We start from the raw sequence: 18,917 nt of genomic DNA on the forward strand, positions 1-18,917 counted from the left end.
TGTGCCTTCATTTTTAATATTGCAGAGACATACTATATATCAAAATTTAGGTCTTTTTCTTGTGATTGTCACAATATAAACCTTTTCACGGTAGCATTTATACTTTTAAAACTACAAGCGTTTGAAAATGGCAATCGCCAGTGAACTTGGCAAGTTTAAACAGCCTGTTTAGAGCAGAGCTCCTCACACACCTGTGACTGACTGAGGTAACAGGTGCAACCAAAGGTCACTCAGGGGGCAGCTGAGTCACATTAGAGTGAGAAAGCTGCAGTGTGGAAGGAAAAATCAGAACATGATTTGTAAACTGCCATAACTATGTCATTTTCAAGCCCACCTACACATATCTTATATCAAAACGTTCAGCTAACCCTGCTGTCACTAAAAATGTTCACGAATGCCAGTAGTGTACCGCGCTCCAATATATTCTACCTTATGTGATATAATGAATTCATAAGTGTACCACCGATAATCAAATAATTACATCAATTAATTATACTTAAATATATGATTTGTGTAAATATATAAAATAAATTAATTTATCAATGTGAAAAAACAAAAACTATGAATGAAAAATATAAATAAAAAATAAAAAATATTTGCAGTGGGAATGACAGTTCCTTCTGTATAAATTAGATGGTGTTATTATTCAGTCTGGATAAAATAAAAATTTTTTTAAATTAAAATAAAAAAATAAAATAAAATTAAAATAAAAATAAAAATAAAATTAAAAATTAAAATAAATAAAAAATATTTGCAGTGGGAATGACAGTTCCTTCTGTATAAATGAGATGGTATTATTATTCAGTCTGGATAAAATTAAAAAAAAAATTAAAAATAAAATTAAATTAAAATAAAATAAAATTAAAATTAACATAAAATTAAAATAAAAATAAAATAAAAATAAAAATAAAATTAAAATAAAAATAAAATTAAAATAAAAATAAAAATAAAATTAAAATTAACATAAAATTAAAATTAAATTAAAATAAAAGTAAAAATAAAATAAAAATAAAATAAAATAAAAATTAAAATAAAAAAAAAAAAAAAATTAAAATAAAAATAAAATTAAAATAACATAAAATAAAAATAAAATTAACATAAACATAAAATTAAAATTAACATAAAATTAAAATTAAATTAAAATAAAAATAAAATAAAAATTAAAATTAAAATTAAAAAAAATTAAAATAAAAATAAAAATAATTGATATCCCGGATAAGACACTATGTTTCTTTTCTTTAATATTTAATTAATACTAATTTTAGCACGCAATTGAACTTGGCAAGTTTAAAAAGCCTGTTTAGAACAGGCATGCTGACATTCCTCTCAGAGTGAGTTGTCATAGCAACCCAGCTGTCTCAGCACAGTGAGCCTACTCCGCCCTCTCCAGGTGCAGCAACCAAAGGTCACTCAAGAGGCAGATGACTCACGAGGCTGGACTGTGAGCTTCAAAATACAAGCTGAAATGCATTTCTCACTATCAGGCTTGCAATGTGCACTGCTTACATTTCATCAATCATTTGGTAAAGGTTGCGGCAAGAACACTTTACACAATTTCCCCAGAAATTGTAGATTGTCTAGTTTTTATTCTTATTCTTATTATTATAGCCAAATTTGCCACGCTAACTCCTCCCACAGTTTTTACACTACAAAGACAAGTAATATATCAAAACGTGCGGATTGTTCCCGATCGGATTGCTATTACTTTGTGGAACGTTTCGCCGAATCGTTCAAGAAATATCGCGGTTTTTGCGGCGAAATTTTCCCATAGGAATGAATGGTGCATCTAGAGTGGCAGCAGAGCACAGCTAGAGTGTGCAAAGGAAAAATCAGAACATGATTTGTAAACTGCCATCACTCTGCCATTTTCAAGCCCACCTACACATATCTTATATCAAAACGTTCAGCTAACCCTGCTGTCACTAAAAATGTTCACGGCTAGGACATACTCCTGATAGTTTTCAGAATATGACCATTTGTTTGCACATCACCCCTCCCATTGACTTTCATTGAAACTCCACTCTAGACACCAGACATTTTAAGGGACGTTTTTAAACTGCGACTGTGCCTTCATTTGTTATCTTTCAGAGACATACTATACATCAAACTGTAGGTCTTTTTCTTGTGATTGTCACAATATAAACCTTTTCACGGTAGCATTTATACTTTTAAAACTACAAGCGTTTGAAGATGGCAATCGCCAGTGAATTTGGCAAGTTTAAACAGCCTGTTTAGAGCACAGCTCCTCACACACCTGTGACTGACTGAGGTAACAGGTGCAAGCAAAGGTCACTCAGGGGGCAGCTGAGTCACATTAGAGTGAGAAAGCTGCAATGTGGAAGGAAAAATCAGAACATGATTTGTAAACTGCCATAACTATGTCATTATCAAGCCCACCTACACATATCTTATATCAAAACGTTCAGCTAACCCTGCTGTCACTAAAAATGTTCACGGCTAGGACATACTCCTGATAGTTTTCAGAATATGACCATTTGTTTGCACCTCACTCCTCCCATTGACTTTCATTGAAACTCCACTTTAGACACAAGAAATTTTAAGGGACGTTTTTAAACTGCGACTGTGCCTTCATTTTTAATATTGCAGAGACATACTATATATCAAAATTTAGGTCTGTTTCTTGTGATTGTCACAATATAAGCCTTTTCACGGTAGCATTTATACTTTTAAAACTACAACCGTTTGAAGATGGCAATCGCCAGTGATGTCAGCAACTTGGAGCAGTTTGTTTATAACCATGACTCTGCCCTTGGTGTGGAGGGAGTTGCCATAGGAACCCAGCTGTGTGAGCAGGAAGCAGAGAGACAAAAGCTAACCTGCCCACTCCAGTTGTGTGGAGGCCAGAACACCACACAATTTCCACAGAAATTGTGAAGACGCCAGTGAAGTAAGCAATTTGAAGCAGTTTGTTTTTAACCGCTCTTCTCTGCCATATTTGAAATCTAATTCTTTTTCTTATTATAGCCATATTTGCCACGCTAACTCCTCCCACAGTTTTTACACTACAAAGACAAGTAATATATCAAAACGTGCGCATTGATCCCGATCGGATTGCTATTACTTTGTAGAACGTTTCGCCGAATCGTTCAAGAAATATCGCGGTTTTTGCGGCGAAATTTTCCCATAGGAATGCATTGAGCAGCACAGCACAGCTAGAGTGTGCAAAGGAAAAATCAGAAAAATCAGAACATGATTTGTAAACTGCCATCACTCTTTCATTTTCAAGCCCACCTACACATATCTTATATCAAAACGTTCAGCTAACCCTGCTGTCACTAAAAATGTTCACGAATACCAGTAGTGTACCGCGCTCCAATATATTCTACCTTATGTGATATAATGAATTCATAAGTGTACCACCGATAATCAAATAATTACATCAATTAATTATACTTAAATATATGATTTGTGTAAATATATAAAATAAATTAATTTATCAATGTGAAAAAACAAAAACTATGAATGAAAAATATAAATAAAAAATAAAAAATATTTGCAGTGGGAATGACAGTTCCTTCTGTATAAATGAGATGGTGTTATTATTCAGTCTGGATAAAAATAAAAATAAAATAAAATTAAAATAAAATAAAAATTAAAATTAAAACAAAATAAAAATTAAAAATAAAATAAAAATTAAATAAAAATTAAAATAAATAAAAAATATTTGCAGTGGGAATGACAGTTCCTTCTGTATAAATGAGATGGTATTCTTATTCAGTCTGGATAAAAATAAAAATAAAATAAAAATTTAATTAAAATAAAAAAAAAAAAAAATTAAAATTAAAATAAAATTAAAAATAAAATAAAAATTAAAATAAAAATAAAATTAAATTTAAAAAAAAATTAAAATCAAAATAAAATTAAAATTAAAATAAAATTAAATTAACATAAAATTAAAATAAAAATAAAATTAAAAATAAAAATAAAATTAAAAATAAAATAAAATTAAAATTAAAATAAAAATAAAATTAAAATTAACATAAAATTAAAATAAAATTAAAATTAAAATAAAAATAAAATTAAAAATAAAATTAAAAATAAAATAAAATTAAAATTAAAATAAAAATAAAATTAAAATTAACATAAAATTAAAATAAAAATAAAATTAAAATAAAATTAAAATTAAAATAAAAATAAACATAAAATTAAAATAAAAATAAACATAAAATTAAAATAAAATAAAAATAAACATAAAATTAAAAATAAAATAAAATAATAAAAATTACAATTAAAATAAAATAAAAATTAAAATAAAAATAAAAATAAATAATTGATATCCCGGATAAGACACTATGTTTCTTTTCTTTAATATTTAATTAATACTAATTTTAGCACGCAATTGAACTTGGCAAGTTTAAAAAGCCTGTTTAGAACACACATGCTGACATTCCTCTCAGAGTGAGTTGTCATAGCAACCCAGCTGTCTCAGCACAGTGAGCCTACTCCGCCCTCTCCAGGTGCAGCAACCAAAGGTCACTCAAGAGGCAGATGACTCACCAGGCTGGACTGTGAGCTTCAAAATACAAGCTGAAATGCATTTCTCACTATCAGGCTTGCAATGTGCACTGCTTACATTTCATCAATCATTTGGTAAAGGTTGCGGCAAGAACACTTTACACAATTTCCCCAGAAATTGTAGATTGTCTAGTTAAGTGTTCTTGCATAGCAAGGAACACTTATTGTTATCTCACATATATATTCTTATTCTTATTCTTATTATAGCCATATTTGCCACGCTAACTCCTCCCACAGTTTTTACACTACAAAGACAAGTAATATATCAAAACGTGCACATTGATCCCGATCGGATTGCTATTACTTTGTAGAACGTTTCGCCGAATCGTTCAAGAAATATCGCGGTTTTTGCGGCGAAATTTTCCCATAGGAATGCATTGAGCAGCACAGCACAGCTAGAGTGTGCAAAGGAAAAATCAGAAAAATCAGAACATGATTTGTAAACTGCCATCACTCTTTCATTTTCAAGCCCACCTACACATATCTTATATCAAAACGTTCAGCTAACCCTGCTGTCACTAAAAATGTTCACGGCTAAGCCATACTCCTGATAGTTTTCAGAATATGACCATTTGTTTGCACATCACCCCTCCCATTGACTTTCATTGAAACTCCACTCTAGACACCAGACATTTTAAGGGACGTTTTTAAACTGCGACTGTGCCTTCATTTTTAATATTGCAGAGACATACTATACATCAAAATTTAGGCCTTTTTCTTGTGATTGTCGCAATATAAACCTTTTCACGGTAGCATTTATACTTTTAAAACTACAAGCGTTTGAAAATGGCAATCACCAGTGAACTTGGCAAGTTTAAACAGCCTGTTTAGAGCAGACCTTCTCACACACCTGTGACTGACTGAGGTAACAGGTGCAAGCAAAGGTCACTCAGGGGGCAGCTGAGTCACATTAGAGTGAGAAAGCTGCAGTGTGAAAGGAAAAATCAGAACATGATTTGTAAACTGCCATAACTATGTCATTATCAAGCCCACCTACACATATCTTATATCAAAACGTTCAGCTAACCCTGCTGTCACTAAAAATGTTCACGGATGCCAGTAGTGTACCGCGCTCCAATATATTCTACCTTATGTGATATAATGAATTCATAAGTGTACCACCGATAATCAAATAATTACATCAATTAATTATACTTAAATATATGATTTGTGTAAATATATAAAATAAATTAATTTATCAATGTGAAAAAACAAAAACTATGAATGCAAAATATAAATAAAAAATAAAAAATATTTGCAGTGGGAATGACAGTTCCTTCTGTATAAATGAGATGGTGTTATTATTCAGTCTGGATAAAAATAAAATAAAATTAAAATAAAAAAATAAAATAAAATTAAATTAAAATAAAAATAAAATTAAAAATAAAATAAAAATTAAATTAAAATTAAAATAAATAAAAAATATTTGCAGTGGGAATGACAGTTCCTTCTGTATAAATGAGATGGTATTATTATTCAGTCTGGATAAAAATAAAAATAAAATAAAAATTAAATTAAAATAAAAAAAAAATAAAACTAAAATTAAAATAAAATTAAAAATAAAAATTAAAATTAAAATAAAAAAATTAAAATTAAAATAAAAAATTAAATAAAAATAAAATTAAAAATAAAATTAAATTAAAATAAAATAAAAATAAAATCAAAATTAACATAAAATTAAAATTAACATAAAATTAAAATAAAAATAAAATTAAAATAAAAAAAAAAATTATATTAACATAAAATTAAAATTAAATTAAAATAAAAGTAAAAATAAAATAAAAATAAAATAAAATAAAAATTAAAATTAAAATAAAAAAAAATTAAAATAAAAATAAAATTAAAATAACATAAAATAAAAATAAAAATAAAATTAAAATAAAAATAAAATTAAAAATAAAATAAAATAAAAATTAAAATTAAAATAAAAAAAAATTAAAATAAAAATAAAATTAAAATAACATAAAATAAAAATAAAATTAAAATAAAAATAAAATTAAAAATAAAATAAAATTAAAATAAAATAAAAATAAAATTAAAATTAACATAAAATTAAAATTAAAATAAAATAAAAATAAAAATAAAATTAAAATTAACATAAAATTAAAATTAAATTAAAATAAAAATAAAATTAAAAATAAAATAAAAAAAAAATTAAAATTAAAATAAAAAAAAAATTAAAATAAAAATAAATAATTGATATCCCGGATAAGACACTATGTTTCTTTTCTTTAATATTTAATTAATACTAATTTTAGCACGCAATTGAACTTGGCAAGTTTAAAAAGCCTGTTTAGAACAGGCATGCTGACATTCCTCTCAGAGTGAGTTGTCATAGCAACCCAGCTGTCTCAGCACAGTGAGCCTACTCCGCCCTCTCCAGGTGCAGCAACCAAAGGTCACTCAAGAGGCAGATGACTCATGAGGCTGGACTGTGAGGTTCAAAATACAAGCTGAAATGCATTTCTCACTATCAGGCTTGCAATGTGCACTGCTTACATTTCATCAATCATTTGGTAAAGGTTGCGGCAAGAACACTTTACACAATTTCCCCAGAAATTGTAGATTGTCTAGTTCTTATTCTTATTTTTATTCTTATTATTATAGCCAAATTTGCCACGCTAACTCCTCCCACAGTTTTTACACTACAAAGACAAGTAATATATCAAAACGTGCGGATTGTTCCCGATCGGATTGCTATTACTTTGTGGAACATTTCACCGAATCGTTCAAGAAATATCGCGGTTTTTGCGGCGAAATTTTCCCATAGGAATGAATGGTGCATCTAGAGTGGCAGCAGAGCACAGCTAGAGTGTGCAAAGGAAAAATCAGAACATGATTTGTAAACTGCCATCACTCTGCCATTTTCAAGCCCACCTACACATATCTTATATCAAAACGTTCAGCTAACCCTGCTGTCACTAAAAATGTTCACGGCTAGGACATACTCCTGATAGTTTTCAGAATATGACCATTTGTTTGCACATCACCCCTCCCATTGACTTTCATTGAAACTCCACTCTAGACACCAGACATTTTAAGGGACGTTTTTAAACTGCGACTGTGCCTTCATTTGTTATCTTTCAGAGACATACTATACATCAAACTGTAGGTCTTTTTCGTGTGATTGTCACAATATAAACCTTTTCACGGTAGCATTTATACTTTTAAAACTACAAGCGTTTGAAGATGGCAATCGCCAGTGAATTTGGCAAGTTTAAATAGCCTGTTTAGAGCACAGCTCCTCACACACCTGTGACTGACTGAGGTAACAGGTGCAAGCAAAGGTCACTCAGGGGGCAGCTGAGTCACATTAGAGTGAGAAAGCTGCAATGTGGAAGGAAAAATCAGAACATGATTTGTAAACTGCCATCACTCTGCCATTTTCAAGCCCACCTACACATATCTTATATCAAAACGTTCAGCTAACCCTGCTGTCACTAAAAATGTTCACGGCTAGGACATACTCCTGATAGTTTTCAGAATATGACCATTTGTTTGCACCTCACTCCTCCCATTGACTTTCATTGAAACTCCACTTTAGACACAAGAAATTTTAAGGGACGTTTTTAAACTGCGACTGTGCCTTCATTTTTAATATTGCAGAGACATACTATATATCAAAATTTAGGTCTGTTTCTTGTGATTGTCACAATATAAGCCTTTTCACGGTAGCATTTATACTTTTAAAACTACAACCGTTTGAAGATGGCAATCGCCAGTGATGTCAGCAACTTGGAGCAGTTTGTTTATAACCATGACTCTGCCCTTGGTGTGGAGGGAGTTGCCATAGGAACCCAGCTGTGTGAGCAGGAAGCAGAGAGACAAAAGCTAACCTGCCCACTCCAGTTGTGTGGAGGCCAGAACACCACACAATTTCCACAGAAATTGTGAAGACGCCAGTGAAGTGAGCAATTTGAAGCAGTTTGTTTTTAACCGCTCTTCTCTGCCATATTTGAAATCTAATTCTTATTCTTATTATAGCCATATTTGCAGTGGGAATGACAGTTCCTTCTGTATAAATGAGATGGTATTATTATTCAGTCTGGATAAAAATAAAAATAAAATAAAAATTTAATTAAAATAAAAAAAAATAAAATTAAAATTAAAATAAAAATAAAATTAAAATTAAAAAAAAATTAAAATAAAAATAAAATTAACATAAAATTAAAATAAAAATAAAATTAAAATAAAAATAAAAAAAAACATAAAATTAAAATTAAAATAAAATAAAAATAAAATTAAAAATAAAATAAAATAAAATAAAATAATAAAAATTAAAATTAAAATAAAATTAAAATAAAAAAAAAATTAAAATAAAAATAAATAATTGATATCCCGGATAAGACACTATGTTTCTTTTCTTTAATATTTAATTAATACTAATTTTAGCACGCAATTGAACTTGGCAAGTTTAAAAAGCCTGTTTAGAACACACATGCTGACATTCCTCTCAGAGTGAGTTGTCATAGCAACCCAGCTGTCTCAGCACAGTGAGCCTACTCCGCCCTCTCCAGGTGCAGCAACCAAAGGTCACTCAAGAGGCAGATGACTCACCAGGCTGGACTGTGAGCTTCAAAATACAAGCTGAAATGCATTTCTCACTATCAGGCTTGCAATGTGCACTGCTTACATTTCATCAATCATTTGGTAAAGGTTGCGGCAAGAACACTTTACACAATTTCCCCAGAAATTGTAGATTGTCTAGTTCTTATTCTTATTCTTATAGCCAAATTTGCCACGCTAACTCCTCCCACAGTTTTTACACTACAAAGACAAGTAATATATCAAAACGTGCGGATTGTTCCCGATCGGATTGCTATTACTTTGTGGAACGTTTCGCCAAATCGTTCAAGAAATATCGCGGTTTTTGTGGCGAAATTTTCCCATAGGAATGCATTGAGCAGCACAGCACAGCTAGAGTGTGCAAAGGAAAAATCAGAAAAATCAGAACATGATTTGTAAACTGCCATCACTCTTTCATTTTCAAGCCCACCTACACATATCTTATATCAAAACGTTCAGCTAACCCTGCTGTCACTAAAAATGTTCACAGCTAAGCCATATTCCTGATAGTTTTCAGAATATGACCATTTGTTTGGACCTCATCCCTCCCATTGACTTTCATTGAAACTCCACTCTAGACACCAGACATTTTAAGGGACGTTTTTAAACTGCGACTGTGCCTTCATTTTTAATATTGCAGAGACATACTATACATCAAAATTTAGGTCTTTTTCTTGTGATTGTCACAATATAAACCTTTTCACGGTAGCATTTATACTTTTAAAACTACAAGCGTTTGAAAATGGCAATCGCCAGTGAACTTGGCAAGTTTAAATAGCCTGTTTAGAGCAGAACTTGTCACACACCTGTGACTGACTGAGGTAACAGGTGCAAGCAAAGGTCACTCAGGGGGCAGCTGAGTCACATTAGAGTGAGAAAGCTGCAGTGTGGAAGGAAAAATCAGAACATAATTTGTAAACTGCCATAACTATGTCATTATCAAGCCCACCTACACATATCTTATATCAAAACGTTCAGCTAACCCTGCTGTCACTAAAAATGTTCACGGCTAGGACATACTCCTGATAGTTTTCAGAATATGACCATGTGTTTGCACCTCACCCCTCCCATTGACTTTCATTGAAACTCCACTCTAGATACCTGACATTTTAAGGGACGTTTTTAAACTGCGACTGTGCCTTCATTTTTAATATTGCAGAGACATACTATATATCAAAATTTAGGTCTTTTTCTTGTGATTGTCACAATATAAACCTTTTCACGGTAGCATTTATACTTTTAAAACTACAAGCGTTTGAAAATGGCAATCGCCAGTGAACTTGGCAAGTTTAAACAGCCTGTTTAGAGCAGAGCTCCTCACACACCTGTGACTGACTGAGGTAACAGGTGCAACCAAAGGTCACTCAGGGGGCAGCTGAGTCACATTAGAGTGAGAAAGCTGCAGTGTGGAAGGAAAAATCAGAACATGATTTGTAAACTGCCATAACTATGTCATTTTCAAGCCCACCTACACATATCTTATATCAAAACGTTCAGCTAACCCTGCTGTCACTAAAAATGTTCACGAATGCCAGTAGTGTACCGCGCTCCAATATATTCTACCTTATGTGATATAATGAATTCATAAGTGTACCACCGATAATCAAATAATTACATCAATTAATTATACTTAAATATATGATTTGTGTAAATATATAAAATAAATTAATTTATCAATGTGAAAAAACAAAAACTATGAATGAAAAATATAAATAAAAAATAAAAAATATTTGCAGTGGGAATGACAGTTCCTTCTGTATAAATGAGATGGTGTTATTATTCAGTCTGGATAAAATAAAATTTTTTTTAAATTAAAATAAAAAAATAAAATAAAATTAAAATAAAAATAAAAATAAAATTAAAAATTAAAATAAATAAAAAATATTTGCAGTGGGAATGACAGTTCCTTCTGTATAAATGAGATGGTATTATTATTCAGTCTGGATAAAATTAAAAAAAAAATTAAAAATAAAATTAAATTAAAATAAAATAAAATTAAAATTAACATAAAATTAAAATAAAAATAAAATAAAAATAAAAATAAAATTAAAATAAAAATAAAATTAAAATAAAAATAAAAATAAAATTAAAATTAACATAAAATTAAAATTAAATTAAAATAAAAGTAAAAATAAAATAAAAATAAAATAAAATAAAAATTAAAATAAAAAAAAAAAAAAAAATAAAAATAAAAATAAAATTAAAATAACATAAAATAAAAATAAAATTAACATAAACATAAAATTAAAATTAACATAAAATTAAAATTAAATTAAAATAAAAATAAAATAAAAATTAAAATTAAAATTAAAAAAAATTAAAATAAAAATAAAAATAATTGATATCCCGGATAAGACACTATGTTTCTTTTCTTTAATATTTAATTAATACTAATTTTAGCACGCAATTGAACTTGGCAAGTTTAAAAAGCCTGTTTAGAACAGGCATGCTGACATTCCTCTCAGAGTGAGTTGTCATAGCAACCCAGCTGTCTCAGCACAGTGAGCCTACTCCGCCCTCTCCAGGTGCAGCAACCAAAGGTCACTCAAGAGGCAGATGACTCACGAGGCTGGACTGTGAGCTTCAAAATACAAGCTGAAATGCATTTCTCACTATCAGGCTTGCAATGTGCACTGCTTACATTTCATCAATCATTTGGTAAAGGTTGCGGCAAGAACACTTTACACAATTTCCCCAGAAATTGTAGATTGTCTAGTTATTTATTATTATTACTTAGTTGCATTTTATGTTCCCTTGCGGTGCATTCCTATGCATTCTGGCACATTATGTGTGAAAAAATGGAGCATGCTGAACTTTTTTTTAAACACACATGCAAGCACCGCAATGATGTAAACTAGGCTCAATAAAATACATTCAGTTTTCTTACTTTTGAATTTGGATGCATCTGGTGTAAACAAAAAGGGCTAATTCACACTGTGTGCGGTGACTGATGATTTTCTGCATTGTAAGTATGTTTTGCTCAACCTCAACCGAGGTGCTCAGCCTTTTGAAAAACAAGGGCCACTTAAGTAATTTGGTAACTGTTCGAAGGCCACAATGAAATGAAATGGTTCCAAATTTTGAATTTGTCATTTTGAATAGCATAATGAACATTTTCCTCCTGCAGCCACTGAATGCTGGCAGGAAGGAGAAAAGGAGAAGCCAGCTTTCTGCGGTTTTAGGAGGAAAATGGAGAGGATCGGTTCCTATATGTGGTGCCCCCGCTGCCCCTCCTGTATACTGTAAGTGTAAAAACAAAATGTGACAGAGAGGATACACGGGCCCCCCTGCAGAATAGAGTGGAGTCACCATTGTGCCCCCTGACGCTACACCAGTGGTTGAGTGTGTGGTAAAAACACATCTCAACTACGTGGTTTTACTACCCCAAACCGCAAATGTAAATGAAACCTTACTGTCCTGAACCCCTATAAGGCTGCCTTCACACTGATGTTCTGCAGTATACCTGCACTACAGGTGCACAGCAGTGCACCTGTGGCTTTGCTGCACTTGCCATAGACTTCGATTGTATTTTGCGGGTGTAGTGCAGTTTATAAAAGCACACTGAAACTCCTGAATGGTGCACTATTAGAAAGTACACCACACCCGCAAGATATAACAGAAGTCTATGGAAAAGCGCAGCTAACCTGCAGTGCACCCTGGGGTACACTGTGGTGCACCCGCGGATCAATGGGAAAGCTAGGGTTGCCACCTCAATTCTTTAAAACCGAACACATATTATTTACACAGGTTCTGAGGCTGATTAAGGTGGTGTTAAACTCACTTAGTGCCTCACCTTAATCAGCCACAGAACCTATGTAATAAATATATGTTCAGTTTTAAATGAATGAGGTGGCAACCCTAGTGAAAGCTGCCTAATAATTGTGGACCCTTTTATAGGTGCTAATATGCCCATTGCAAAAGTGTAGTGTATGTGTTGTTTAATACACTGACCTAATAGTCCAGTAAAAGTATTTAAAAAAACAAATTTCTGTCATAAATTTAGGCCAAAATGTATTCTGCTACATTTCTTTGTTAAAAAAATCCCAATACATGTAAACTAATTGGTTTAGTGTTTACAAACGGCGGTATATATACTGGAATTTTTGTTTTTTATTTTTTAGTAGTAATGGTGGTGATCAGCAACTGTGAGACTGTGGTGACTGCCTGGGACCTGACCATTGACAGCTGAGGCCGTGAATGGCGGTGCAGGTAGGGCCCATGCCCCCTACCTGGAATTGCAAAATCACATATATATACATGTGATTTTGTGCACCCATTCCGTCCTGTAGCAGCATTTCTGCTATAGGGTGGATGGCAAGTGGTTAAATCCTGCAATATCTGGCAGCAAAGCTCCCTTTTGTCAAATGCTAGAAACAAAGTATAAGAATGAATCTTAAACAATACAGCATGCATATTATTATTATTATTATACAGGATTTATATAGTGCCAACAGTTTGCTCAGCGCTTTACAATATAAAGGGAGACAATACAGCAACAATACAGTTCAATACAAGAAGGTTAGGAGGGCCCTGCTCCTTGGAGCTTACAATCTAACAGGGAGGGGCTGGTGGTACAAAAGGTAACAACTGTGGGGGATGAACTGATAGGAGAAATAGAGGATTCGGTTATTAGCTGAAGGCAGGATAGGCTTCCCTGAAGAGATAGGTTTTCAGAGAGTGCCTAAAAGTGGGAAGAGTAGGTGATAGTCTGATAGATTGGGGTAGAGAGTTCCAGAGGATGGGGAAGGCTCTGGAGAAGTCCTGGAGACAAGCATGGGAGGAGGAGACAAGGGAGCTAGAGAGTAGGAGGTCATGGGAGGAGCTGAGAGGACGATTTGGGTGATATTTGGAGACAAGATTGGTGATGTAATTTGGGGCAGAGTTATATGTTATTGTTAATGTTTTGAATTGTATTAATTGGACAATAGGAAGCCAGTGGAAGGATTGGTAGAGAAGGATGGTAGATATGGAACGGTTGGTAAGGTGGATGAGTCTGGCGGCAGCATTCATGATAGACTGAAGAGAGAATAGCTTGCAATTAGCTGGGTCAATGAGGAGGGAGTTACAATAGTCAAGGCGAGAGATAACAAGGGAGTGAATAAGTTGCTTAGTGGTTTCAGGCATATCTTGGAGATGTTGCAGAGGTGAAGTCTACAAGATTTGGGCAGTGATTGGATTTGGGGCTGAAAGGACAGATCGAAGTCCAGGATTACACCTAATACCCTGGCATGAGGGGAGAGACTGATGGTTGTATTATTGATCTTGATGAAGAAGTCGGGGGGGGGGGGGGCATGAGCTGGAGTGAATAGTATGAGCTTCGTTTTAGAAAGATTGAGTTTGAGGAAGTGGAGTGACATCCATGCTGATATGTCACTTGAAGCCATGGGAGTTTATCAAGTGACCAAGAGAGGAGGTGTAGATGGAGAAGAGAAGGGGTCCAAGGACAGAACATTCAGGGACCCCTACAGAAAGAGGAAGTGAAGAGGAGGAGACAGAGTTATAGGTAACACTGAAGGAGCACTGCAATAGGTAGGAGGAAAACCAGGAGAGAGCAGAGAGAGTGGAGTTTTTTGAGTTTTTTTTAGGGTCAACAGTATCAAAAGCCGCAGAGAGGTCAAGTAGTAAAAGTATGGAGTAGTGGCCATTGGTTTTAGCAGTTAGTAAATTATAAGTGAATTTTAGTAGGGCAGTTTCAGTGGAGGGCAGTGAGTGAAAGCCGGACTGGAAAGGGTCAAGAAGATTGTTGTCAGTGAGCTCAGGTGATTGTAGACTAAGCGTTCTAAGAAATAATAAAATCAGACACATCATAGATCCCCTGTGCAAACAATCTGGCTGGCCTCACTGTTATGTTGGGATATCATGTACGGATATCCTGCAGAGCTAGTGTGACCAGATATGTTGAGATACACAAAAACTGGACTCAGACTAAGAGCAATTATAACAAGAATTGTTAAGATAGCAACTGGTTAATTACACAGTGCATAATGGCCAGGACAGGGAGGCCGTGTGGACAATCCCCAGAGGCTGCAGCCATCAAATCTTGGTAGGTATGCATTTGTGTAGGGGGAATATGAGATTGAGGGCACAGGGCAAAAAGGAGATTACTGCAGATTTACTGCTACAGGATGGACGTTCTGTGCAAAATCGGTATATAAATGTAATCTTGCATTTATGTCGTAGGGGTCGCACGCGTGCCACCGAAGCGACATTTCTGCTATGATTGGACACAGCAGAAGCTAATCAACAGGTTGTGGCCAATGGATGAGCACCAGCACCCGTTGATCGCCGAGGAGACTGACAGAACACAGCTCTGCCTTTGTAAACAAGGCAGAGCTGTGTTCTGTCACTGGTGATCTGCTAGATTTTCTTTCCCTCCAGAGCAGGGAATAAAATCTTGCAGAGTGCCAGGTAAAAACACCTAACACAGTACACAAAACACTGTGATTACTCTAAATGTTTAACTCTTTCCCAGCCAGTGTAATTAATACAGTAACAGTGTATATTTTTAGCAGTTAGTGTCAGAATGTCCGCAGCAATATTGCAGTACCGCTATAAGTCGCTGATTACTAGTATTAAAAAAAAATTCCAGTATATATACTATAGTTTGTAGATGCTATGACTTTTGCACAAACCAATCAACATGTGCTTATTGGGATTTTTTTTTACCAAAAATTTGTAGCAGAATCCATTTTGACCTGAATTTATGAAGAAATTCGATTTTTACATTTTTTTTATTGGATATGTTTCATAGCAAAGAGTAAAAATATATATTTTTTTAATTTCTGTCTTTCGTTTATAACGCAAAAAAATAAAAATCCCAGAGGTGATAAAATACCACCAAAAGAAAGCTATTTGTGGGGGAAAATTATATAAATTGCATTTATGAGGGTGTGGATTAGGCATGACAGGGTGAAGACGCTCTTTCTCAGAACTCCTGGCCAGTTGCTCCCTTGCCGCCTTAACATACAAATATACCGCACATTGTTGGTACTCACCGGTACCTCAGATACCCAAGAAACCGGACCGTCATCTCGCCACCACCGGCTACAGCATGGATCACTACCTGAAGCCGCTAGAACCGACGGCTTCTACTCCAGTGCTCCCCAAGATGGCACCAGCCCACCATGCGGCACAGAAGATGCTGCCACTCACAGACCTTCCCAGCAGCCGGTGGATGATTTCCCCTGCCTCAGCTCCACACAATGGGCTATGCTTGAGCCCAGCACCAGCTACGGATAAGCAGAGACCGGATCCACCTCTGCAGGACTGAGAGAGTAACCCAGACATTGCATCCCAACCATCTGGGCTTTCATTTAGAGGGGACACTGAGCATTAATTATGTGCATTTCTGCAACAATTGCCCACAAGAACAGATTTTGAGTCACTTGCAACCAGAATGGAGGTGGCCATGAGGGGAGAAATACAGAGCCTTAAGCAGGGGGTAACCTTCTTGGACTCTATGGTTGCTGGGCTGGAACAGGAGCAGGGCACAGTATCTCAGACCATGAAAACCTTGCAATCCTCCAACACTGAGCTTACTGATCAAGTCATCCAGCTAGAGATACTTTTATAAGACCTGGAAAACCGCAGTCACAGACAAAATATACGGTTGAGAAGGGTCCCCAAATCTGTCCCGCAATCAGAGCTACGCTCAATGATAACCACCATCTTTAACCGCTATCTAGATCAACCCCCCTGACATGGACACACTTATCGACCGGGTTCACAGAATCCTAGGCCCACAGTCCTCTTCGTCTGACAGGACCAGAGACGTTTCCTGCTGTCTACACTCATTTACTCTCAGGGAAGTAATCCTGTGGAAGGCTTGGCACGTGGGCGTTCTGGAATTTGATGGTGCAGTTATTCAGCTCCTTCCAGATATCTCATGGAAAACTCTGCTGATGCGGAGGACACTTAAACCACTACTAGATGGCTTCCGGGAGAAAGGACCATCCTTTGGAGCTACGCGATCTGTTTACTGTTGCAGAAAAGGACCAGATCCCTGTACCCAACTGGCTCTTGGTATCCATTCCCCAGAACCCGCAACTCAGGCCTCGAAAGAAGTCCCATTCAGGCTCACCTAGCACCAGCCCCTTGAGGTCCTGTACTGGCTGCAGATGTTGACCATTGACCTCTCCTACGTATTATGTGAGACTGCTTGTTGCTTAGCAACCTGGTGACATGTATTGCCCTGAGGAGCTTCCCAGACCCCTTCAATAAATATGTTGGTCCTACAAGGGGGTCCTATAGGCAGCCTGGGAGACTGGACTTCCCTGTTTTGACCTCCAAGCGCACACTAGTGTGTGCTGTGGCGGGTCTCCCACTATATATACTGTAGTTAATGAGGTAGGAGGATCTCCTCTTAAGTACTACAGTTAGCACATGTGTTTCAAGTAATGCTGATATATTTATTCTTCTAGGAAGTTTACTGGCCTCTTCGGGGGATGTCCAAACTGACCTTGATCAGGAGGGATGAGCTCTGCCTTGGGGAGACCACCCTTACTTACTCAAAGGGATGAGGAGGGTTTCCTCTGCAAAGGCTAAGTAGCCGGTGTCAAGGGGCCCTTTACGTGGGGACCATTTGCACCCTGCTGCACAGACTTGGGACAGACCTGGGGGATCGGGGGCTTCCCAGTGCTGGAGACACTTTGTTCACTTGACCCGCATCAAACGTCCGCTGATGTTGGCCTTTGTATTTGACTGGGTATCTATATACTAAGTTCATGTTTTGTTTACAAAGGTTTGTTTGAATTCACTGCATTTACAGGGTTACTGCTGCTGCAGGTTGTTCCCACGGCCAGGGCTCTGTGCTTGATTGGGCCTTTCCACCTCCCACAGTAGGGATACTCTGCCCTGGTGGCAGTAGTTATCCTTTAAGGAATCTCTCTCTGTAGGTGGACTTATTCCTTTCTTCCTTCCTACTTTTCTCCTCCTCTCCTCTTCTTTTCTTTCCTGCCCCTCTCCCTTTTCTTTTTTTCCATTTACACATTTAGTGAATCACCCCTCCCCCCCATCTAGGGAGTAGGTAACTTCAGCTGCCCTACCTTTGGTATTATGGCTGTTAAACTCCTTTCATGGAATGTCAAGGGATTGAACTACCATGAGAAGCATACCAGCTGTCTAGCTGAACTTTGGAGATACAGGGTACATAAAATCTTTCTCCAGGAAACCCATTTCAGGGAAGACAGGGTCCCTTTTTAGCCAATGATACCATAAAGCTCCTAATTAACTCCCTGGTTATCTCTTGCTTCGACTACTGCAACTCCCTCTTCATTGGCTTACCTTTACATAGGTTATCCCCCCTCCAGTCCATCACGAATACTACTGCCAGGCTCATCCACCTTACCAACCGTTCAGAGTCTGTTACCCCTCTCTGCCAATCCCTCCACTGGCATTCACTCGCCCAACGAATAAAATTCAAAGTACTAACAACTTACAAAGCCATGCACAACTCTGCCCCCAGCTATATCACTAACCTGGTCTCAAAATATCTACCAAACTGCTCTCTTCGATGCTACCAAGACCTTCTGCTCTCTAGTTCCCCACCTCCAGGACTTCTCCCAAGCTTCTCCCATCCTATGGAACTCCCTACCCCAATCTATCCTACTATCTCCTAATCTATCCACCTTTAGACGATCCCTGAAAACCGTTCTTTTAAAGAAGCTATCCTGCTCATCCCCCCCACAGCTATTAACTTTTATATCACTCAACCATTCCTCCTAGATTGTAAGCTCTAACAAGCAGGGCCCTGTTTCTTCTTGTACCAAATTGTATTGTAGCTGTTATGTCTACCGTCATTTTGTAAAGCGCTGCGC

Source organism: Staurois parvus, unplaced genomic scaffold, assembly GCF_062004578.1.
Source record: "Staurois parvus isolate SC_StPar_1 unplaced genomic scaffold, SC_StPar_1.0 ptg000834l, whole genome shotgun sequence".
Lineage (NCBI taxonomy): Eukaryota > Metazoa > Chordata > Amphibia > Anura > Ranidae > Staurois > Staurois parvus.